Genomic DNA, 25,317 nt, shown 5'->3' with positions numbered 1-25,317 from the left:
AATACATTAAATTTTAGACTTCAAGAAGTAGAGGATGATGATTACCTCCGCTAGAAACAAGAAAATTTAGGAGAGTCCTATTCCTCCTATCTATCCATCAATCCGTCATATTGGTACACCCCTTTTGGCTCCAAATCTTTTTATGGTCCTCCAACTCAAGTTTCATCTCCTCAACCATATCTAGTAAAAGGGGGCCACTCAACTCGTCTTCAGTGGAGGCTTTGAACCCCGCACCACAAATGGAAATTGCATCGATCATCCCCTGCCAATAAGGAGTCCTGTTACATTTATAAAAATATTTTAATTAGCATATTTCAAATTTTCAATATCAAGTTACAACTTAAAAGTATAAAATTGAATTTAAATTTTAAAACTTAAAACATAAAACAATCAAATATAAATGAAGTTGAAGTACCTGGTTGCTATAAATGGAATGTTGCAGAAAAACCAAAACTTGCAAATTGCTCTTATTTTAGCTTCATTTACCTCCCTATTCTAGCCCAAGCTCTCAAGTGAGGGTTGTGCACCAGGAGTGGAATGCGGTACAAAAAAATTGTCCAACTTAGATTTTCCAACTCTAGGATGAAAGGTAAAGCCAGTAGGCCCAGTACTACTAGAAGGGGTAGCAGCCATAGCAGTAGCACCACTAGCAGTGCAAGGAATAGATGTAGAAGAAGTACGACTAGCAAAAGCACTAGGAGGATAAGGGGGAAGGGAAGAACCTTCTCCAACACAACCTACTGACTCAGAAACATTTCCAGATGAGCGTGGAAGGGAATAAGAACCAATTTGAGCTAACTCTTCTAATTTTTATTTTATTTTTAAATTTCTTGTTCATATTTTTCCAAGGCTACATAACAAAAACATTGAGCCTCAACAGTTGCAGCTCTACAAGGCTCAGTATCATGACCACGTATGCCAGCAATATGGTATTTCAATCTATTTATCCCCCCACTATTAATGGTTTTGCAAAATAAGCATTTTGTTTGACTTCTAGTTCTACTCGGAAAGTCTATGGTCAACTTCCAACACTCATCTTTTTTATTGCCTTTAGAGAGCTTGGGTTGTTTTACCTCTAGGAGCCATTATGAGTAAGGAAAAATGTAAATGTTGCTGCAGTAAGACATTTTAGACCAAATATTACCATTTAAGCATTGTATTTTATGAAGATCTAAAGTAAAAAAAAACTCATAAACAAAACAAAAAAATTCATCCAAAAAACCCATAAGCGTAGAGAAAAAAATCATCAAAATCTAAAAAATCAACTCTTACCTCTTTCAAATGCTTTGGAAAGTGTTGAGAAAAGCTCTTATAAACTCCTTGATGATCTACATGCAAGCTCCAATGTCACAAATGTAAGCTTTTCTCCTCTTCCTTTCAGCTGGTTGCAAAACAAGGACACTCTATTTCTCTTCTACCTCTCTCTCTCTCTTTCTTCTTCTCACAATAGAGTGTTATGGAAGCTCTTTTAGGGTTATAAGAGGGAGTAAGAAGAATTTTTTTTTTTAAAAAGTATGCAAAAATTAATATTTTAAGCTTGCCAATTTTATGTTGCCGTGGTCGAGTCAAGCAGCCCGAGTTAGGTGAGTCACCTCATGACTCACGAGTTAGGCGAGTCACGCCACCTGACTCGCCGCTCGCGAGTCACGGGTCATAATGACTCAGTTAGGCATTGGTAGCTCGCTGACTTGCGTGACTCGCGTAACTCGCCACGAGTCACGATACTCTAGTTTGGACATCTAATAACCATTTGCATACGTCTAAACTAAATTTGAACCATTACAAGCAAGCGGAAGTAATTTAAAGATAAAAGACAGCGAGATAGAGATTTCATGCAAAGTGTGACAAAATGTCGAACCATTAATCTTGTGAAGGAAAATTGATGTTTAATTAAGCTATCACCTGTTGAGGGTTATTATAGTGGTATTAGAACAGTTTTTTGTCATCTTGTGGGGTAGGAAAGTTATTTTATTTTTAGATTTTTTGTTGCATTTGGAGTGACCAGCACTCCAGGATTTTCTTGCCACGGATAGACATAGGAGGACTGGTAATTCCATAAGTCGGTGGAGTAATGAGGAAGTTAGCATAAAAATGAATGCTTTGCAAGAGAGTATGGAAAAACTTAAGCTTCATCAACAAAAGATGACAGAGAGCTTGTCGAATCCAAAGACGGTTGAGAGGGTAGCAAGGTATATGGTTTCTGCCTTTATAAGGAGGCTTGAGTTTTCCCCGACAGGTGTCCATGATGCAAATGAACCTATATTTAGTACGACACCTGCTAGTCCTATCCTCAATGTTGATGATGGACTTATTTCATAAGGACGTGGTTGTGTCAATAGTAGAGGATAGCTGCACTGAGCTTCAATAGGTTGAGGCTCTTAGAGCTATTGATGCAATTAGTGTAGAGATAGTTGATGCAATTGTTACTATTGATACTTCACATTCTCTTGAGGAGGGGATTATTATTGGAGATTTGTATGTGAGCTGTCATAGTGTTGCTCGGTGCAGGAGACAACTATTTCCTTAGGTGAGACTGATGCATGTATGGAGTCACCCAACTTTGATGTTGGTGATTTGGGTGATACAATAGAGTTAGTAGATGTGAGTTCATACTCTAGCATTATCGATTCACCGGTTGACATTGAGTCATGTGTGCAGAGTCAAGTATCAGCAGCTGAGGCTTTATTAGGAGATGTGGATGTACATAGTATGGACACATCTTATGATACATTTGATGATGCTATGAGCTGCACTAGGTTTGATATCCCTTGCCAGGTATCAACTAATGACTCCGAGGAGGTTTTGGATGGGTCCCAAGATCAATGTTTATAGGATCTATCTTTTGAGGTGGAAGTTAAGACACGTGGGGATATTGATATTGCGAGGGCTTCCATTTCTCTAGATGAGGAGTTGACTAAGGTGCATAGTAGTTATATCTTGGATGTAGAGTTGTGCAAGGTCGATAGGACACATGCAGTGAGCGATCTTGAGGTGGGTAGTTCTGATTCAATTTCCTATCACAGTGTTGTTAGTGAGACAGAGAGCTTGTATAGGAGTCAACGGTTACAGAGGCATCATGTGACTTGTCAGCTAAAGGTGAGTGATAGTGACATTTCTTCAACTTTTGAGCATTATAATGCTATCCGTTAGATGTTAGATACATATGGTTGGGGTGCTCTTGTGTCAGATGAGCACGGTGATAGTAGTCTTTCTCTAGGAGAGATTCATGCACTTCGAGAGGCTGTCAAAATCTTGAAGCATAGTTACTCTCAGTTGCTGACAGGGATTACCTTCTGGAGTGGGATAGCAGTTGCTATGACACGTTTTTAGGGAAAGAGGAGAAGGTGGTAGAGCTCACCTAGGAGCTTGAGGTGATTGTAGACTCTCTTTAGTATACTCAATTGGCTCTTCAGGAGTCACAGTCACAGTTGGATGAGGTTACCGTGGAGTTAGAGCAAGTATAGTCGACACCAGCCCCAGACCTTGTTTAGTTGCATATTGTTATTGGTGGCAAGTTTGCTTCTAAGGTTGGGAATGATGGACATGATAATGTGGCCAACATATTCGTCCAACATATGGGTGCATTAGGTACAGAGGAGGTGAGAACATCAATGGAGACGAGCTCACATGGTGATTTGCTTCCTTCTGCAGAAAGCGGATCTATTTCTTCATTTCATACAACTGGTAACATTGGACAGTTGACAGTGCCACATTTTCAGAGAGATCGGTTGTGGGTCATGGGGGAGCAGGTTGATGCTTCCACATAATTTCTACTGCATAGAGGCTTTCATGGAGTATCTTTTGGAGACTTCAGATGTGCGAGAGGATTCATATAGAGTGTTTGAGGATACTCTCATCCGGGGCTCTCGTGTTATTCAGAGGTTGGTGGGAAAGATTGTAGAGCCTCTGTCTACCATGCTTCCCCACAGGGATTTTGAGGTTGGGTTTGCTGAGAGGGTTGCCTAGGATCCTACCCGACCAATAGTTCGGAGTCAGAGATTGAAGTCGTCTCCTAATTCCTGGTTTGATATTGATGAGCCATCAACAGAGATTGGAGCTTTCTACCGACCGTATACAATGGGGCATGCTCATTGTTGTCCTGCATTTTGTCACCACAAAATGTTGGTAACAGCACGAAATTTTTTCAAGCTAGTTTTGCATTTCTCTAAGCTTGAATTTGATATTCAATTGCTTAATGTTGATCGATAGATCCATTTCAATTCGTATATCAAATCATTTTACTGAAGGCCTTCATCAAGTCTTTTTCATTTTGTTAAATGTCGAGCCTTTGCTTGATTTTTAAAGCCTTCATTGTCCGTTCTTTTCTTTTGAGTTTGAGTTTGTTGATTTTTAGTTCTTAGGTTTTGCTCATGTCATGCCTTTCGTTTTTCCCTTCGATTCGGTCTAGCCTAAAGCTCAATTGGAGTTGTCAGTCAAGAGATATGCCTGTTTTAGTGCCTCTAAAGTGGACTTTTTTGGTGCAACAACACGAATTAAAAATAATGATATTATCATTTTAATTTGACTTTCACTTTTTGATAAATATAACTTATATTCACTTTTTGTTATGTTTTTAAGTTGCTTTAACTTTAAATTTTTAACTTAAAGTGACTATAGTGCACTTTATGTTATAATTTAAAGTTGAGTTACTTTTTAATTTTTCACATAAAGTAACTATATAACTATATAGTTTCAATTTAATTTTTGGTGTTTAAATCAAATGCTTATTTAAATGTTACTTTTTAAATGATGTTTATATGTTATACTTTTAAATATGATAGATCAATATTGTTTATGACCCATTTAGTAACATTTTTATAAATTTAAGTTAATTAAATGACTTGAAGTTATCAAAAAAGGACATCTTATATGCAATTACATGTAAAATTCATCAAAAGTCGACATTTTACATGTCACTACATATAAAGTTCATTTTTGGTGGACCTTTTTGATGCCACTCAAACTTAAGTTTTCATGTCTTTACATCCAAAATGTGAGATGTAACTTAAAACATGCATCCTCATCCAAAAGGTTCGATTTTGCCTGTATACAAATTTTAAAACATGCATCCTCTTAGAAAAAGTGTGATTTTGCTTGTATGCACATTTTAAAACATGCTTTTGACTCCAAAAGTTCCGATTTTATACTAAAGCATGTTTTAATATGTGCCTTGGCCTCCAAAAAGTCTGATTTTGAAGAACTTCATGTATTTGCCCTCCAAGAACACGATTTTGATCTTAAGTGGAGATTTTCTTGATGGATTTACATGAAATCTTTTCCATTTGAGGCGTTTTTGATGGGCAATGAGTTTTCTTGCATTCAAAATGGATTCAACATGCTAAAAAACGTTTATTGGAAGCTCCAAACTAGGGCACATTTTTGAAGAAATCAGAAAACAACTTCATTTTTGGTCCATGTTTTTGCTCCATTCCAAATCGATTTGGCTTTATTTGGTGTTTGCATGGCATATTGGTGCATGATTTAAGTTTTAAACACCAAATTGATTTGCTCATACATTTTTGCTAAAAACGTCCCAAGTACATGCATCTTGAAAACCTTGGATTTTGGAGCAATCTTAGGGCACGTTTTGGCATCTTTCAACAACTTTTTCTTGTTTGCTGCCTTATCCCATTCAAATTTGTAAAAAGTTGAAAGATTCAAACGTTTTTGGAGAATTTTTTAACATTCGAGCATGTTTCTCCTCCATTTTTGGCACTTAATTTTCATGTAAGTGGACTTTCTTTCTTGCTATTTAATTTATGCTTATCTTGCTGATTTTATGCACATAATTGCTTGATGATTGCCACTTGTTGAAATCTTTGCCCTGGAAAGTGCATTTTTCCATTAAAAATGAAGAAATTGTTCATTTCCATGTTTTTGGTTCTTTTCCAAGTTCTAATTTCGAATTTGAGTGTTGATGTGTATTGCGTATTGGCATGTTTGAGTCATTTTCCAAAGGTACGCTTTTCTTTGTATTTTTGTGTTTTGTGTTTGTTGGTTTTCTCCACTTTGAAGAAGTCACAAGTTCTTCCCCAAGAACTTGTTGTTGCTTCACTTCATGCAAAAGCATTATCACGTTCCACATTCTGTTTTCATGTCACAACATCTAACCTCTCATTCACCATCCGCACATACATATAATCCCATTTTCTACTTCCATTTTCACTCATTTCACTTTTCACATCCATTCGCATGACACAATTACACGAAATGCCTTACGTGTAATTGCATCCAAAAGGTCCAATTTTGATTAAAAGTTACTTTTTGAAAAGTAAAAAAGATGTCATTTTCATCTCCCGTGTACTTTGACTTCCCCTTTTCACCAAAAGTGACTATAAAGCTCATTATCAAAACTTTTCCCTTTTCCATTTTCATTCCTCCATATGCATTTGCGCCTCCATGAGCAAATACATGTTTTTGCTTCTTTCCATGTCTTCCATCTCATCCTCCATTCGGACTTACATTTGAAGTGCATCCTCCACCCGCATTTGCATCTCATCTCACCTTTCATCTTCTGTTACATGTTGTACTTACATGTACTCATTTTTCATGCAATAATACCTTGAAAACCCTAAGTTACGTGTGAAATCAGCTATCTTCATTTGCACGCATTTCCATGCATTCTACCTTCACACTTTCTCATTTCATTCCATCTTCGATATTTTCACTTTCATAACACTTCATTCCGCATTCCACTCATTTCATTTCCATCCATTACATATGCATATAATTTCTTCGAGATCATTTTGTTGGATCTACCAAGTCCCCAATTTGTTTCCGAATCTTTGTTGATCACAAGTCAACTTGTATGGCGATTTCATCTAATGATGTAGTTATGTTTTGGGATTTTTGTGTTGCAGTACAAGCACAAGAAATATCCTCACCATCAAAATCGAAAGGCAAAATGAAATATCAATATGATAAAGAGTTGGCTCATGCAACTCCCTCATCAGTCATATCTATTCTGGATAATGTGATGGACACGAAGATTGGTCACATGGACATGGTTGATTTTCTACAGAGAGTTGAAACTCCAGTTGGTAAAGAAATTAAGCGTATCAAGAGAAGCAACATTCGCTTGGTGTCTACATTTCCTATGGCGGCCATAGAACCTGATTTCATGTTCGGATGTGCATAGTGGTTTACTCCAAAGACGAAACTATCAAAGATGTGAACGGTAAGGTAATTATTAACCTTGATCCTGAAGTCATTGAACAAATCTTCAAGGTTCCACATAAAACAGAATGTGCAGATTTGACCAAAGAATCATCGTTGGCATGCTGAAGTGGGCAAAAAGGTGATAACGAGAAGTATGTCAACCTATATTGGTTAGAGAATAAAAGAAACAACTTCTCTAGATGGCCAAAGACCGGTCTAACTTCAAACAAGAATATAAGGATCTCATCATCCTTCTCAGCAAAATTTGTGGCCTTAAAAATTCTACTGATTTTGAGCCATGGATGTATAAGTTCATGTTTCAAATCATGGAGAATAAAGAACACATCTTTTGGGGAGAGCTCATCAGAACTGCACTTTGCTAGCAGATATGCAACGTGGGAACTTTGGTACCCTTCTACATGAATCCTTACCTTGTTTACATTGTTTCTTCTATGGGATCTTTCTCTACTTTTTCAACCAAAGGTGATTGTCTTCAAGTTCCTACTTGGGATTACTATGACCAAATCACTTTGGCAAATAGTAAATTTCATTACAAAAGAGTCAAAGATGCTCTCTTTGGGCATTTTCAGTGCTTGTTCAATAAACAGTTATTTGTCAAAAGAGTATCTGATGCAACATGGGATAAGGTGAACCAATACAGTTGTATTTTCATTCAGTTTCCAACTTTCACATACTTGAGAGTTAGATATTTCAAAGGTGAGTTCTATACCTTACCTAGGTATGCTACAGATCGAATTATTCTGATGGAGCTAGCTAGACAGCTAGCTAGACAACTCATGGACGTGTAGAGTGATCAACATGCTATGCATAGGCCTGGTTTCACTACCTCAGCTAAACCTTTGTCTATTGGCAACTATTCGATCATTTTTGTGCCTAAAGCAAAGAACATGGAAGCAAAGTTGCAGTTGATCACCTTGAAGAAGTTCAAGGCAAGATTTGACTTTGACTATCAAAAGATGAATTCTCAAATGAAAAGAGCTTACACTCATGTTCATCGCATCGAAGACATCTGGATTGATATGAGGACAGAGCTTGACATTATGAAGATGGACTACTGCAGATTAACCCTGCAGCAAATAATCAATTTTAACATGTTGGAGATCCTTTCAGATTTCCAAGTTGAATATGATGGTGACATCCTTGATCTAGAATTTCATCAAGCTGGCTTTGATAAGAAGTGCTCTTTTCTTATTCAGTGGCAACAAAAAGAAGGTATATTTATCATGAATAGATTTCAATCCATTTTGGCAAACACCAACAAATGGTTGAAAAATAAAGGCCTTAAAAGAGTAAATCCTAAGATGGGCTTGGATTGTGGAAGTTTTGGTCCTGGCAGGAAGTCATAGCTAGAAATCATAGGGAATGATGGTGCTTCATCTTCTGATGCTAAGGGTTCCCTCAAATTCAAATTGAAGGGCGGAAAAGGAGCTAAAACATCTCAAATCTCTAAACCAATTCAAATATAAGAGGAAGAATTGGAAACAAAATCTAATAAAGAAGATTCAAATGAAAGGGAAATCATGATCATATCTTCTCTAAAGCCTGCACAAGCTTGTGCACTGTCTATACATGAAGAGCCATTTCTACATGAAGTAGATGACGATGTGCATACATTTTCCACAGTTTTCACTCCTATTCCAGTTTTGGAAGTCAATACAAAAGGCTCTTCCTATTTCTTCTGCTGCTCCTCGCATTCCTGTAAATGAACAATATCAACATTTAGCGAATGCGTTTGAGGATTTTCTGACTCTTATCAATGGTCAAGTTTCCCAACTTGATACATCTTTGATAGGGTTTGAGCTTTTCATGACGGAGTCTTCTCAGCATGTTTCTATGCCTTCAACTATGCAGACTGAATCTTGTTCTGTTACAATGGAAATACAATCAGGATCAATAACAATGGTCTCCACTATATCAACTTTTACGAATGAAGGTTTTAGCCTGCCTACATGGTTGAGCAAAATAACAACGAAGAGGAGAAAAGTGGTTGTTCCTCCAAACAATCTTCCTGTTAAGAAGACCAAATCCAAATCTTTGGAAGATAAGGTCGTTTCAAGGATTTTAGTTGATTCAGATAAAACCAAATTTGTTCAAGTTGTTGAGCCCCTAGTGGACAAACCTATTGAGGAACTTACTCATTCTAATTACAAGTTTGCTAAGGTTGAAATCGGAAAGCAGTCACGTTTAAGTTGTTTGCAAGATGCTCAAGATGCATTGGCTAATGTATCGAAGAGTAATCATGAGCTTTGGGAAAAGAAAAACCAACTGAAACAGGAGGTCTCTCATCTGAACAAAGTCATTCGACAAAAATCTTCTCAGAGTGTTGTTGTTATGTCTCAAACATCTAAAGAGAGAAAGTTGATTGAAGCCACCAAGTCTTGGATATAGGAAATCATTTCTGAAGGAGTTTGAGCCATCACAAAGACATTTGCAGTTCTTAGGCGTGTCAAAGAGATGAATAAAATGGAGTGAAACTTAATTTATTCTTTGACTCAAGAAGTGGACAACTTCAATGAAATCCTCGATGATTGGAATGAAATGGTAAAATTTGATCTGGAAGCCATGGTCTCATGTGACATTCTTCTGTTATGTGAAATGTTCTTTAGATTTCAAGGGCTCATTGGTTACAAAGAGGAAACATTGATAAAGCTGATTACAAAGTTGCAGGTGGCCTTTGGAGATTGTCAAGCAATTGAAACAAGTGTTACTTGTGATTTGGAACAGATTGGATGCCATGTTACTGTTTACCGTATAGGTAAAGAAATCAACGCATACAGACAATAATAGCAGAATAATATTTGCATATGCCAGAACATACATTAGGCTTCATAATATTCGCAATAGCAGATTATTTTATGATTTACAATGATCCCAGACGGGATATAAATACTACCGCCGAACCTTCACGAAGGGTTTCGTCGGCCACAACATTACATCCGCTACAAACTATTTACCCATCGGCTACAAAATACAAACATTGCTGACAGTCAATCCGTCAGCTACAGAAACACCGCCGGACATCACCCCGTCGGCTACAGAATACAAAACACCGACGACCATCATTTCGTCGACTACAGAAACACCGCCGGAACCATCCAATCGGCTGACACTATCCCCCCAAAAAAAAAAAGTCGTCTCCGGACGACAATTACAAAATATCTGAGACAAATTAACAAACAAAATATATCATCAGAGTGACTACAACAAGAAAAATCTGCTTCTGTCACATCGCTTCACTTCGTCCCGTGCTTGTAGCCTCTGCTAACACAACACTGCCTCCTTGATGAAGCTGACCTTGATAGTCACCTATGTTGCTTTCTCTGCTTCCAACACTGGGTCCACTGAGCTAAGTGTCGCTACACTGTCTCCAACTGGATGATTAGCTCCTCCCGAGCTCTCTACGCATCCACCAAGACAGCATCCCAGCCAACACCTACTCCAAGTGCCTCTGGTACACAGAAAGTCCATGTCTGCAACAACTTCAACTCTTCTCCACTGGTCAAACTCCCATGACTGATATCCGCCACGACTGGGGGTCCAGGGGGCAACGCCCCCCGGCGGAGTCGAGGGGCAGCGCCCCCGCGCCGCCAAGACCAAATTAGCACTTCGCAACCCACACAGAAATGCATGGAACCCACCATTTCTGTCATTTTCTGTCGATTCTGCACTCTTCTGGCAACTATAGATGCGTCCCCTTTCCTTTGGCATCATCTGTAACTCATTCTGAACAACTTGAATCTGTCGTCGTTTTTTTTTTTTTTTTACTGCTTCCTCTACAATCCACCACAAATCCCTCTGCACACAAAAATGCTTCTCCTTCCCTACACAGATTCCATCTTGGCTCCTGCAATTTTACTGTGATGCCGCTAAACTCAAAAGCGCCCAAACTAAATATGCCATATTTTTCTCATTCCTCACAAAACCTTGAGCTTCTCCTTCTGGCAGAACAAGCACTCTTCTTTATGTCTCTGTTTCCCCGTGGAAGTCTGGCTGGAGGAGGGAATGGAGTCTGAGGCTTACGTTTAGCTTCATGCGTTCCGATGCCTCCGATGCTTTGTTCAGATGTTTTCAGTGCCTCCTCATCCCAACCGATCCGTCTCACAATCCTGAGAAATCCTTTTGTGCGGATTCCTACGTTTCTTTCTCTTGCACTATCCTGGTAGCAAATGGCAGTATGGAACAGAAGACCACGTGCGGCTCCAAGGTGAACGAATGGAATGGCAACGTGCTTCAATCGGGGGATTAAGAAGTTTTATGCCCGCGGACCTTTCCTTATACCGGCGGAGACTTTTGGCGAGAATGATTTCTTTTAAGTCTGCGGCCTTCCTATTTACTGGTGAAGACTGCCCGCGCAGAAGAGATGTTTGGAGGTTTCGGAGGAAAAAAACCCCAAAAAAAAAAGTATTTAAGCCCGCGGGGCTTTGCTTGGCAAAGAATGTTTTTGTCTTAAGAGCCCGCGGACAGGCTGCCAGCGGGGCTTTTATTAACCAGCGGACAGACTGCCGCAGGGCCTTTCCTTTGTTGCCCACAGACAGCTGTTGCCCGCAGGTCCTCTATCTGTTACGCTCGTGGACAGACTTGCCCGCGAGGCCTTTCTGTCCTCGGGGCCCCCATTTTTTGATTTTTTATTTTTGATTTTTGATTTTTTTCAAATTTTTTTTTTTTTTGATTTTTTTGATATTTTTTTAATTTAAAGAAATCAAATAACAGAGGTACCTCCATTTTGCCTCCAGGCATCGCCATTTTGCAACGACGACGGAGTCAGCTGGCTATCCTATAACAGTGAGGAAGTCTTCCTAGCACCATATATTTTGAATTTGGATCTGTTGACTGCCGGAGGTATCTTCTGCCCGTCCAAAGTTGATAATTTGATCGCTCCATTGTCGCCGACCTTCCGAATTTGATATGGTCCAACCCATCTGCCCTTAAACTTTTCCACTTTGATTTCATTCTGACCGTCGTACGCTTTACGTTTGTTCTGTGCCACCTCCGTCGCCCATTGTGCCTGCGATCGTCGCGCAACTGGATTATTTCCTTGCTGTCAGTGCCCTTCCACTAATTTTATGTTGCGGTGTAACCTTTTCTTTCCTCACAATCCATTCATCATGTACCAGACAGTGGGATCTTTCGTTGTTCTATGTTCAAACTGTATGTTCTTCCCCTCAGCTTCAGCCATGACAGCTTTTCCTTCTTCCGCTTCCCTGCATTCCTCCGAACATTCATTTTCCTGTGTTTTTTCACGTTCGTCGATCGTTAACATATTGCAACTCGGAAACAATTCGTAGTCTTCTATCTGCCAGTGGAACAGGCCATTCATCGAGTCCAGGTTGTCATCATTCGATCCTCCGTCGAGTCTCAATACTCCTTCGTCTGGTTCCATTCTCCTCTTTGCTTCATCGTCACTTTCTGAATCTGACGATGCTGCCTCCTCACCGACCATTTGTGTATGCAGGTCAATTGTGAATCTTTTGCCTCTGCGCTCCATTGATAGGGTATTTCGTTTCCAATCATGTTTTACTTTTGCTTGCACCAACCAATCCCGTCCCAGAATAGCATCATATCCTTTTCTTTTTAATGAAATGACCACAAAATCCAATAAAAATGGTTGCGTACCAATTGTTACCAGTTACACTTTCAAGATTCCCAACGGTTTGATTCCATGTTGGTCTACCGTGAGCAACTGAAATGCAGGTGGCCACAATGTCGGCTTTCCCAACTTCTTCCAAGTATCCTCCGGCAACACATTCATGCCGGACCCTCCATCGACAATTGTGTCTGTCAAAACATTTCCCAAAATCCCCATCTCAACGACTGCCGGATGTGAGTGCTAGCAGCATTGGGTTTGTTGTCATCACTTCCCTACTATCCCTTCCTGTGTCCTCCGGTGCTTTCGAAAACGGTGTATGATTCAAAATGGCCGTCCGTAACTAGGGCATTGTGAGGAGGTCACTTATCTTGACCGGTATCTCCATTTGTAAGATCTGTCATACAATGTTTTGTTCTGCGAAGTTCCTTGCCAAGGTGCCGGTGATGTCCTTCAACTGAGATGTCCCCGCCGACGATGCCTTTGCAATTTTCGCCTGCGCTTCCCCCAATTTCCTCTTCTCCTCCACTTGCCTCCGTGTAATTGCCAGAACCTCCTCTACATCCGTGCCGACAGTGATCAAGTTTACTCCAGACTTTGGACACGTGGAATCTTCGTGATCGCCGGGTCCGCACCATCAGCATAATAATTTCGATGTGTTTGCCGCTGTACAATCCCGCACAAAATGACCCCACAAATTACATGCTCGACATTGAACGATCGGTCGTCCGTTTGCATCATACTGGGTTCGACTTCGGCTTCCATTATTATTGTTATTGTTTGCATTGTTGTTATTTTGCCCTCTGCTATTATTCCTATACCCTCCGGATGTGGCACCATCAATGTTTGCATTTCCGTTACTGCCCGACGGGGAAGCCTGCTGCGTAAGAAGCACCTGCGGAGATCCTCTTGTCTTCATGCTAAAGGGACAGTCCTTTGTTGAATGGCCCATGATCTGACAGATGTCACAGAATTGGTTCTTCGGACACAATCCCTTAGTATGACCGTCGGTCTTACATTCCGTGTTCTGCATATTTTTAAACTCCTTCATCATTCGAACCATATCCTTCTGTAAGGCACGAACCTTTTTGCTACTACCTTCATCGTCGCTCCTATCATCTCCAGCAGATTCGTCGTCATCAGAGTCAGAGGAGCTAGTTTTCTTCTTCTTTGTCTTGTTCGCACTTTCAAGGTCCAATGCTCTATTATAAGCATCCACATATGACAACGGTGGCACAATTTTCATTTTCCTCTGCAACTGCGAGCGTAGGCTGTCCACAAACCACCTTTTCTGCAATCTGTCCGCCGGTTTGCTTTCCATTTTGTTTATTAAGTCTTTTAATCTCCTGACGTAGACGCGGACGGTTTCGTGCTTCCCCTGTTTCGTATTGAAAATCTCTGCTACGATTTCATTATCGTCTCGTAAGAGTTTAAATTCCGCCAGGAACTCCTTTTTAATCTTATCCCAGGTATCCAGCTTCTGCGGATCCATATCCGGAAACCAATCAATCGTGACACCCCATAGGGTTGCCGGAAATTCTCATGCAGTCGTCTTCATCAGTTATGCCATTTGCCCTCTAGATCGTTTCACATGTTTTGCAATGTCGAATGGAATCGGCCGTACCATCGCCACTGAACTTCGGCAGTTTCTCTTTTGGTTCCGCCATCACAACACTGGAGGTCTGCACTCCTACACCGGCAATCGGCACTCCCGCGCCGGCAGTCTGAACTCCCGCACCGACAATCTGAACTCCCGCACCGGCGGTTTGCACTTCCGCACCGGAGGTGTCGATAGCTGCGAACCTTGGTGAAGAAGAAGGATCCTCTGAAATTGTTTCCCGCGGAAATCTATCTTGGACAAAGAGATCACTCCACACTCGTGCTCTGTCGGCACTGCGAGCCGTGCAAGTTGATGCTCTTTCGTCAGAGTTTTCCTCCCTTGGCGAACACAAGTTCAAGAACTCCTCCCGTGCTTCTTCCACCAATTCCACCCGCTGCCGAGTCTCCTCCAACAATTCTTCTGCGCTCCGGTGTCCATCGGCAATCTTCTGAAATCTCCGTCAGCGTTCGGCTTGCTGTGCTAGAATTAAATTCTCTTGCGCAGTACGGATTCCATCTTTTCCCTTCGCCTTATTTCGATCTTTTTTAAGCTGATTTGGCATTAATCTTCATTCCTCCCACCTTCCAGGTTCATAAGGCAACGGCGCCAAATGTTTACCGTACAGGTAAAGAAATCAACGCATACAGACAATAATAGCAGAATAATATTCGCATATGCTAGAACATACATTAGCCTTCATAATATTCGCAATAGTAGATTATTTTATGATTTACAATGATCCCAGATGGGATATAAATACTACCGCCGAACCTTCCCGAAAGGTTCTGTCGGCCACAACATTACATCCGCTACAAACTATTTACCCATCGGCTACAAAATACAAACACTGTCGACAGTCAATCCGTCAGCTACAGAAACACCGCTGGACATCACCTCGTCGCCTACGGAATACAAAACACCGACGACCATCATTCCGTCGACTACAGAAACACCGCCGGAACCATCCAGTCGGCTGACAGTTACTGATGAATCTGAAAATATTATTGCAAAAGAGAGAGTAAACTTAGAATATACAATTAGGATCAATGCTGATGTAGATTTTGAAAACTTTGGTTCGCATACAATGAACAAGTTTGTCTTGTATAAATCCTTGACAAAACACTTGTTAGATACTACGGCAGCAAATTCCAAAGTTGTGCAATCAGTGTATGCAAATGCAATGAGAGTAGAAGCCATATCAAAGACCATGGAAATAGATGATCCTCCCATAGTGCGTGACATCATTGTCAAATTCAAGGCATTGAGAAAAAATCTCTAAGATTGTTGTTTTTGATTTAATTTAATGTTAGTAGTTATAAAAGATGCATTACATGAAAAAGTGTAATTACATGTAATGCGAGTTACATATAAGTAAAAAAATGTAATGCAAGTTGCATGTGTAGTTGCATGTAACCCTTTATTTTCTCTTGTAGTTACACTAGGTCAAAGTTGGTTGAGTTACTCCCACTTTTTCCTCCACCTTTTTCTTAACTCTTGTGCCTATATAAAGGAGTGCCCCCTCATTGTAAATCATCATTATCTTTATGCAAGAGAGCTCTGGAGAAATTGTGCTAGCAGAACTTTGTTTGTGTAGTACTATTTTGAAAGAGAGTGAAAACAAAAGAGCATTTGAGACATAACTTTGATTAAGTGAGATTGTTGCTTGCATGAGTTATAAGTTGTTTATAATTCATGAAAGTTATCTTTGATTCATGTTATCTTGTGTTCTTAATAATTGTATCTCGTGAATTGAATAGAAAAGAGTTGAGAAGCTATTAGAGTCAAAGCTTTGACCAGTTGCAATTGTGAAAGTATATTACTAGAAGCTTTGTCTGTAGCTTTTATTTTCTTCTTAATTCGCAAAATAGTTAAGTTATTTTTACTTTTAGGAGTCTTCGTGCCCTAATTGTAAAGTTTTTCCATATAGAAGTACAACTAGACTTAGAGCCAAACCGGTACATTTTCAGCTAGCCTTTGAGTTAGTGAAGATTTATCAGTATCACTGTTTCCAGCTCTTGATAGAAGTGTAGTTAGAGATTCACCCTGCCCATCACTCGCTCCACGAGTAAGTGGGTTCTTTCTTGAAAGATAAAAAGAAAGGATATTGGTAACACCCATTTTACAAAATCTCTCGACTTCTTGCTTACCTTGAGTTAATCCAAGGAATGGTGAGAAGGGGGAGCCTTCCCTTTGAGGTAGAAGAGACTCTATCTCATATGCTGTGGCTGGTCATCCTATTTTGCAGCTGAATTTTTACCCAAAACTGTCGGTTGCAAAATATCCACCCAACACTCATCATTTTTCTTTTGATCCCCAAGTAGAGGATTTGGTTTCACATCAGTGTGGGTTGGCTCTAGTTTCATACCATCCATTATGGGATGGGTTAGCACCATCTTTTGCAGATGGGATTGACAGCTGCAAGTTAGACCACTTGCAGTATCTACATACCCTAGATAGTTTAGCAGAGGTTTGAATTGATATCAGTGTTTCAGGTATCTATGGTTGTTACCATCTCCACAGTTTAGTTGGGTATGAGTGTTAATTTGATGGGAACTCAGGTGTGGATAGAATTGGTATTTCAGTTGGGTCAGGTTATATTGTGTTGTTGCCTTCCTCAGCGCCTAGAATCAGTTTTCAGATGATTCTAATGTTGATGTTAGTTATTTGGGTACTGGTACTACAGGAGTTGCTTGTACACCGTAGGGATAGTACGCAGTTCTACCCTTGGGATCCAGGTGGTTTGTGATGTTCATTTTGCTCCGAGATTGCTTGGGGACAAACAATCTTAGGGAGAGAGGACTGTAATGTCCTCATTTTTGCCAGTATCAGAGTTTGAGAGATTAGCCTATTATTGTGATCCTTGTAAGCTAATTATTGTGGATAGAGGGTCTTCTGAGGTAGTGGCTTGGCTTAGGAGGGTCTTGGCTTCTCCACAATTCAGTAAGTTACAGGTTGGTCTTTGTTTGGCTCAGACCGGACTTCATTTGGGCTTAGTTTTGTATACTTACTATTTGTGGTAAGTTGGGTGTTAATTGAGATGAACCCTTTCTATTTTTGGAAAGTGCATTTGGTCACGTGGAGAAATAATAGGTGTAACTCCTATTTCAGACAACATATTTAAATGATGAGTATTTTGGGAGTTATAATATTTTTAGTAGCCAAATTATTATTAGATCATTAAATGGCTTATTATAAAGTTATAATTTAACTTTATAATATCACTTCAGTTGAGGATTCAGTCATCATTGGAAGGGGTCATTTAATTCATTAATATTATGCCTAAGCCAAGTATTAAATGTTGCCAAAACAATTAAGTTGGAAAGTTTCAAGAGTTGAGTTCTTTTGGAAAACTTTCAAAATTTCAAAATTTGAGTTATTTTGGAAACTCTCACAATTTCAAAAGTCGAGTTCTTTTGGAAACTTTTGTCAACAAGGACATTATAAATATGAGTTCATTTCATTGGAAAACATGCTTCGATATTATATTTTCATTTGATGCCTTTGTGTCTTTTTATGAGGTTCTAAAATTTGTGCTCTTGCTGAAGTATGAGGGTCTGTTCTAAGGATTTGTTATCCACTGCTGAAGTATAGTGGAAGATCGTCTGAAATTGGTAGTGCAAATTGCCGCTGAAGTATAGCAATTTGATTTGTCTTCTCAATTGTATTAACTGTGCAAGAGAAGCTGATATTTGTGAATGAATTGGTCTAATTCAAAAGGGTTTGGAGATAGAAATTATAAGTTGCAAACCTGTGTTTTCCTTTGGAGTTTGATATTTTCTTTATTGGGGCAGCATCTATTACATACTGACTGCGATCTGCCTTAAGTTGGAGGGAGCATAGTGTTGCACATTGTTCCAAATACAAATCTGTTGCAATTTGATATCTATAGCAGTCACCTACAGGTTCTTCATTTAACTGCAAATTTCATGAGAGTTGTAGTTATGAGTTTCAGTCATTCGATTGCATGGCAAGTGTTGTATAAATGTTTATTGGCTAGGCTGAAATCATATGTATGTATTTGAATGGTCAAAAAAGATTGCATTTATACTTAAGCTTCTTTGTTTGGACATCTAATAACCATTTGCATGCGTCTAAACTAAATTTAGTAATCTAAAGATAAAAGACAGCGAGAGAGATTTCATGCAAAGTGTTTGATGAAATGTCAAATCATTAATCTTGTGAAGGAAAATTTATGTTTAATTAAGCTATCACCTGTTGAGGGTTATTAAAGGCATTGAAATCTCCACCAACGTTCAAAGCTCTTCACCCTCGTTTGGAGCTCTCCACCCTCTTTCGCACGCACCTCTCCATAATCAAAACAAATGGAAAATGGTTTATATCATGTTTTTTTTTTTTTTATATATATATAAAATCAACTTCACACAGTGTTGTAACTCTGCCATAGGTGTTTGACCCTCGATAGCTTTCATTTCAACATTCGAGTTTCCAAGTTTCCTCTTCATGATATAGTTCTTTCCACCCTAGAAACCACTTTGTTACTTCATTAAAATTCAAGACTTGAACAAAGCCCATATTCCAAAATCCAAATAATAAAACAATAAAGCTCACTCAACTTGTGCTAAGTGACTTAGCTCAAGATCCTGCACAAAAATAATGTAGACCAGAAAAAATGGGCAAAGTTCGCAAGAAATTTTACGAAAACATATCATAGCAGATATTTTTAGAAAGAAACAAGCCATAACCTAGTTAAATTGGTCTAGTTACTGATTCGCTGGGATGATTACAAATTCCTGTAGAACTATCATCAGATTAGGTGCAATAAAACGAACAATCAGTTGTTCCGAGCTAGCAGGATCAAATACAGTTTTCCAAGGTGATAAAATTGCATATGCAGATGTATGTATGTATGTGTATATATATTATGTATATTATGTATATATAGAGAGAGATCTTGTGGATTGTGTAGATCAGTGGAGATCTAGAATTTCGTTGACGTGCCCTTGTGATCGTTGCATTTTGTTGTTGTGGCCTTGTGATCTCTGCATCTCGTTGCCATGCCCTTGTGATCTCTGTATATGTATGTATGTATGTATATAAACAGAGAGATCTTGGCACAACAGAAAAACAATAAAACTCACTCAACAAGTAGCATGGCCACGGGTATAGTCACAAGCTTTTAAACATAAGGAGTGAGTTAGGACGTATATAGGTTAACCTTACATTAACTATAAACTACAACACAAAGGTTGCACCAGGGTATTATAGTACTGTAATTATAGAAAATCGCCTGATTCGCCCAAGTGGGTGTATAATGGCGAAGAGTTGTATTAGGTGAGTAAAGTTCACTAATGGTTATAGGAATAACTACATCAAAACAATTAGAAACTGGAACTACATATTCGTTAGAGTGAGTAGTTCAAGAGTCTTGATCTCGTGGATACAGGTATGTAAGCAGCCTAGTAGGTAGAGTATGCCTCTAGTGTGCAGACGCCTTGGACATAGTTAGGTAGTACTTAACTATTTTAAAACATTATATGTTAACTCATGAAGCTTATATTTTAAGACATTATATGTACCTAGTGTACCTGGCTTTTGGAAATAGAAGGCTAAACTTTGTGTTTCAACATTAACTTGACTAGTCTATTTAGACCCATTGATTATTGTCACAAGCTTTTAAACATAACTATATAAGGAGTGAGTTAGGACGTATATAGGTTAACCTTACATTAGCTGTAAACTACAACACAAAGGTTGCACTAGGGTATTACAGTATTGTAATTATAGAAAACCGCCGGATTCACTCGAGTGGGTGTATGATGGCGAAGAGCTATATTAGGTGAGTAAAGCTCACCAGTGGTTATAGGAATAAAGCTACATCAAAACAATTAGAAACCAGAATTACATATTCATTAGAGTGAGTAGTTCAAGGTCTCGATCCCAGTATGCCTCCAGTGTGCAAACGCCTTGGACATAGTTAGGTAGCACTTAACCATGTATATATGTAACTATTCTCTACTTAATCGTGCCATCCACATGGGGTGGGGCCAGTTGAGTTTGCACCTTCTGCAATACTTCATTTCCATTATTTGCACTCTCTAAATCAAAGGTATATAACTTTATCACTTGTAACTATATTTTTCAAATAGTACAAACCACAATAGTTTCTTATTATTCTATGGTTCTCTTTGTAAGTTTATAAAACTGAAGTTTACAAATTAATTGCATTTATGTACACCTTCTTCAAGTTTGATATTTCTCTTTTTCCTAATTCACAATCCAAGAATAAGTTTTCAAAACACATTCTGACCAGTTGGATATTGAGCCAAAAAAATTGCAAGAACAATTGTGCCGAAAGAGCTAAAAAACATTATTAGTGCACGATAATCATCTTTTTATGCTCTTTTTGGCATAGTTCTTACATTTTATGATTTTTGGTGAGAACAAAATTCCAAACTAATCAGGTAGGTGATCCAAAATTAAATCATAATTGGTTGAGGCATGTTTAAATACCTTATTTCACATGTTATTGAATGTTATGTGTTTATGTGCTACTGTTAATGAATGTTAAAGGATGAACTAATGTTAGATGTTAGCTTTGGACATTATGAGATTATTTTATGGATGCTCCTAATTGTTTTTTACTTTCATGTGATAATGAATGAATGCTATATTTTATTAATGAATGAATGTGAGATCCATCTCTTCTCGGGTACTCTTTCTAGGCTGTTGTACTAGTTCTTAAGCCCAAAATAGATAAATAATGATTTGAAATGCAAACTTAGGTGCTTAACTTAATTAATGAGCACACCAAGCGATAGACCTTGTGTGATGAAGGATTATATGATTTTCTACATATTTCACCACATAGCAGTGCATTGCACGCTCACATACATTCTTAAGTAGACATTTGTGAGCACTAGGTGTATGAAGGCTCCATGCAAAAACATGTAGAAGCAAAAAAGGTCATGATGAACATTTTCAATGACATGTTTGCCAAGAGCATACACAAGTTCCTCAAGGTGACTTCGCATTATTAAATTTTTATTTTTGTCAACACCACTACTCTTCCTCCATACCTTGCACAAATAAAAAATGCTGCCTCCAACATTGCAACCATATGATAAATGGGAATAGCACATGCCCGAGCTATAACTTAGTTAAATTGGTCTAGTTGATGATTAACTGGGTTCATTACAAATTCCTATAGAACTGTCATCAGATTAGGTACAATAAAATGAACAATCAGTTGTTCCCAGCTAGCAGGATCAAATACAGTTTTTCAAGGTGATAAAATTGCATATGAAAATGCATCACTTGAATGCCATGCATGAAGTGAATTCCCCAATTTATAACGAATGGTTGGATATAAAGGCTCCATACGCTGGCCCAACAATGGAAGCCAAGGATGTAACCATGCATGTATTGGTACGCTCTCCTTGCGAGGATCCCAAGAATCTACTATTGTTGTTAATTTAGTCTAGTTGTTGATTAGCTGGATTGATTACGAATTCCTATAGAACTGTCATCAGATTAGGTACAATAAAACAAACAATCAGTTGTTCCCAACTAGCAGGATCAAATACAGTCTTCCAAGGTGATAAAATTGCATATGCAGATGCATCACTTGAATGCCAGGCATGAAGCACATTCCCCAATTTATAACGAATGATTGGATATAAAGGCTCCATACACTGGCCCAAAAATGGAAGCCAAAGATGTAACCATGCATGTATTGGCACACTCTCCCTGCGAGGATCCCAAGTATCTACTGCTGCTGTAAATTTGGTCTAGTTGTTGATTAGCTAGGTTGGTTACAAATTCCTATAGAACTGTCATCAGATTAGATACAATAAAACTAACAATCAATTGTTCCCAGCTAGCAAGATCAAATACAATTTTCCAAGCTGATAAAATTGCATATGTAGACATATGTATGTATGTGTATATATATGTATGTATGTATGTATATAGAGAGAGAGAGATCTTGTGGATTGTGGAGATAAGTGGAGATCTAGGATTTCGTTGCCGTGCCCTTGTGATCGTTGTATTTCGTTGTCGTACCCTTGTGATCTCTGCATCTCCTTATCGTGCCCTTGTGATATCTGTATATATATGTATGAATGTCTGTATATAAACAAAGAGATCTTGGCACAACAAAAAAACAATAAAACTCACTCAACAGGTAGCATGGCCACAGATGCAATGGCAACACCTATGGGTAAGTAGATTCCTCTTTTTCTCTCTCATTTTTCATGTGTTTATTTCACTTGAACTATTATTTCATGGGGGCATTTTGTTATATTGGATTCATTTTATGTAGGAAGCGATGAGGACATTCCTGGATGTACCCATGTGATGAATTGCTCGTGAGCAATGAAGATGGACTTTTCTTGAGAGTAGCAGGAGGCAATGAGGACATTCTAGGTACTTTAAAGATCGATCATTTCTTAAAGATTTTAGATGTTAACGGGAAATTTAGATGTTGGGGGGGCGAGGGGGAGGGGGTAGGGCAAATGAGTTTCCACCTTCACGTGGTTGGCCCTGATTAGTAGAGAATATTAAACTATTCTCGAAACCAAGTGAAGCTCAACATTAACCTATGATTGTATGACAACTAATTGTGTAAAATTTTCATTTTCAGGGAATGTTGAAGGACGCCATAGTTCAATATGCAATGTCAATTCATATACATACGATATCAAGCAGAGCTGAAAAACGCAACAAGTTTGCATTTTGGTTAGAGGTCTTTAAGTTATAGACCATCACAAACATTGTTCATGATGGTCTATAATTTTAAAAACTTAACAGAGCTATTAAATAAATGTAAGCGTGTTGTGTTTTATCAGCTCCACCTGTTGTCCATGCATTTGAACGCAGTTGCACATGCATTCTCAATTCAGAGTGGTAGAATCTTATTTTGGATGCAACGGAAAAATCTAAACAAAGTCTCCTCTTGGGTCTGCTATTAAAATCTGATTTTAATTGCTTCAGATCTGCTCATGTACAAAAGGATAATTGAGAATTGCTTGCTTACAAAACTTTCCAAATTGCCTCTTCTAATATCACCTTATAGAGGGCGACTGATTAAAAGGACAAATGACTTTGCACGGGGTGGCATCATTTATTAATATGTACATTTTGATACCAAAATTGGACACTCCATTAGGGAGGTTGGCAATAGCAAGGTGTTTTTTTGTTGTTATATTAGAAACCTCTTAACATGGACACCACATAAAGAGGGGTCTGCTCATTACATACAGAGATTATTTGCAATTCTAATCAACTCAAAAGAGGCCAACTAGTATCTAATTGTAGATCTTAATTTTAAATTACTCTCACCTAGGCTGGGCAATAACCAACGAAGATCTGCCTAGACAAACATAAAAAAATTACTTGATTTTCAAAATGGTTTGACATTTTCATCTCCATCTTCACAGATCTTGCTTGAGCTTTGATATTCTTTGACATCAACGACCACTTTGACATCGATGACAATTTATCCTACACACATATTAGTGCAACTGTGATGTGTATTAGTTGTGGAGGCTTCATAATTTGTCTTGTAAGAATGCAAAAAATTTCGAAGTGTAATTATCTGTATATATTTACCTATTTGAAGCTTCATTGATGTGTTATTCTTGCAATGTTTTTTAGCATTCACAAGGTACTTTGTCACCATTCTCCTCATTCTTGCAACTTTTTTCTTACTTCCAATGGTTGAACATCCTTATGCATTCATTTTCCATGATAAAGGTCACGAGGAGTATTGACAATAGGGTGCGTAGGATGTCCATCCTTCTCTAGCTTAAAGGCGATCCACTTCATCCTCATTTGGTCCTTGGGGATGTCCAAGGATGCCTAGGATGTCCATCCTTCCTAAGCCCAAAGGTAATCCCCTTTGTCCCCATTTGCCCCTTGGGACTCCTTGGTCATATACCGTGAGGTGGCACGCTTACAAGGTGACCCCATCACCATTCCCCTGCCTATAATTTCTCATACATATCTCCTATACTAAAACATTCTTGAACCAGCAATATATCAATGATACCAATAATCATGAAATGCATTTTAAATCAGAGTTATGCAGATGCAGACAGAATTATCTATTTTTTATGTAAATCCATAGCGCAATATGTACTTAACATTGTAATTCTGCAATACATATAGTTAGTACTGTAAGTATGACTGCCTTTCTTATGACTTTATTATTTTCTCGCATTCTGACTATCTTTCTTATGACTTTATTCTCTTGTCCCATTTAATGTTTGAATGATTTATACAGTCTGATTGAACTGATGGAAGAGTTGATTGCAGTCTGTTTGCTTGATTCCCAATTCAACTAACATCATGCTTTCATCATCATTGTTAGGAACTTAAGAATCTGGTAAATGAGTTGCTTGCTCATGTTTCATGTTACATTGATCAGTTGTTTCTATTAGAACCCAACAATTTTTCTTATAATTGTATTTGAAGGTATGTTTCCTACCTGGCACCCTTGCACTTGGGGCAACTAGAGGCCTAATAAAACAGAGAGCAATGGAATAAAGTTTAATGACTAACAAGGACATAGAAAACTTGAAGCTTGCAGAGGATATCATGAAGACTTGTTATGAGATGTATTCTATAACAACTACTAGCCGGCCTGGCACCATAAATTGCACATTTTCATACATAGGTGAGCTACATTGGAGGAATTAATAACCTGCATCAAATACATTTTGTTATTTTTCTTACTGCTCATGTTTTTCGTAGCTTGTTTTGAGGGTATAATTATGAATTTGAAACTTTTGAAACATGAATTTTATGAAGATGGATTACAGGTTGGGCATAAATGTTCTGAGTTCTTGGATGACATAATAATTAGATATGCAGACCGCCATAGCCTTCTACGACCTAAGACCGTGGAGTCATTGTTTGTGTTGCAGCGCATAACTCAAGATCCCAAGTGAGATGTTTATCAATATTAATTATACCTACTGCATGTTACAACATC

The 25,317-nt window shown here is 38.5% G+C and overlaps 1 protein-coding gene across 12 annotated transcripts in view; it reads right to left on the bottom strand.

The window, feature by feature from the left end:
- Positions 1-25,317, bottom strand: part of LOC149573034 (uncharacterized) — a 155,564-nt gene that overhangs the window by 83,842 nt on the left and 46,405 nt on the right. For 9 of the 12 annotated variants that reach the window (XR_016360009.1, XR_016360010.1, XM_089814201.1 and 6 more), the window contains exon 2: positions 46-278. The exons of the other annotated variants lie outside the window; for them this stretch is intronic. The gene's annotated coding sequence lies outside the window, so the exon portion shown is untranslated. The remainder of the gene's footprint in view (positions 1-45; positions 279-25,317) is intronic. 12 annotated transcript variants of the gene reach the window in all.

Source organism: Cupressus sempervirens, chromosome 2 (assembly GCF_028749045.1).
Source record: "Cupressus sempervirens isolate cs-2001-9-10 chromosome 2, ASM2874904v1, whole genome shotgun sequence".
Classification (NCBI taxonomy): Eukaryota; Viridiplantae; Streptophyta; class Pinopsida; order Cupressales; family Cupressaceae; genus Cupressus; species Cupressus sempervirens.
Note: the sequence above shows the minus strand (reverse complement) of the source record. Positions and strands in the feature narration are given on the sequence as shown.